The sequence below is a fragment of the Sinocyclocheilus anshuiensis genome, unplaced genomic scaffold, assembly GCF_001515605.1.
Source record: "Sinocyclocheilus anshuiensis isolate Anshui unplaced genomic scaffold, SAMN03320099.WGS_v1.1 scaffold1305, whole genome shotgun sequence".
NCBI classification, from domain to species: domain Eukaryota; kingdom Metazoa; phylum Chordata; class Actinopteri; order Cypriniformes; family Cyprinidae; genus Sinocyclocheilus; species Sinocyclocheilus anshuiensis.
Genome location: NW_015552694.1, coordinates 98,564 through 99,171, shown reverse-complemented (window position 1 = coordinate 99,171; position 608 = coordinate 98,564). Strand labels below are relative to the sequence as shown.

General features: G+C 37.8%; 1 protein-coding gene across 1 annotated transcript in view; it reads right to left on the bottom strand.

Annotated features, from left to right (window-relative positions):
• The window catches only part of LOC107667661 (vang-like protein 1), a 92,734-nt gene that overhangs the window by 67,139 nt on the left and 24,987 nt on the right, over nucleotides 1-608 (bottom strand). The window lies entirely within an intron of this gene.

Genomic DNA, 608 nt, shown 5'->3' with positions numbered 1-608 from the left:
ATATCTGTATGACATTATATTCTGCAGTTCTTCCCTGTTGTACCGAATATCTATACTTTTCAAATTATCATATCGAAGTTAGAATTTCAAATATTGTGACAATTAATTTTGTAGGGTGCCACAAGTTTGTTAAGATTTCCAAAGGGTGCGGCGACTAAAAAAAGGTTGGGAAACACTGGGCTAGAACATGTAGCCTACAGACTTGATTTTGCCAATACATCCACAGACATGCTGCTGCTGCACATAGCCTACATACATGAAATTACCCATACAACCCTCTACATTGCAAGTCAATCACTTAAATCAAGTGAAGTAAATCACTTGGGCGGGCCGCCCAGGTATATTAACGGCCGCCCAACTATATATGAATAAAAATTTTTTGCTTTTATTATTTTGATCCTCATACTTTTTTTATCCGCCCAAAATAATGAAACCATCCGCGATCGATTAACTAGTGGAAAATCTCCCCTCGCCCTACACATTTCGTATCTGCTCGTTCTGTGTGCGCGAGAACTGTTTACTCCCGCTATTGTAAATCCCTCCGGGTGAGTTTTCTTAAATTTAATGTCTTAAAAAGTCTTCAATACATGAAATGGTAAAACAAACTT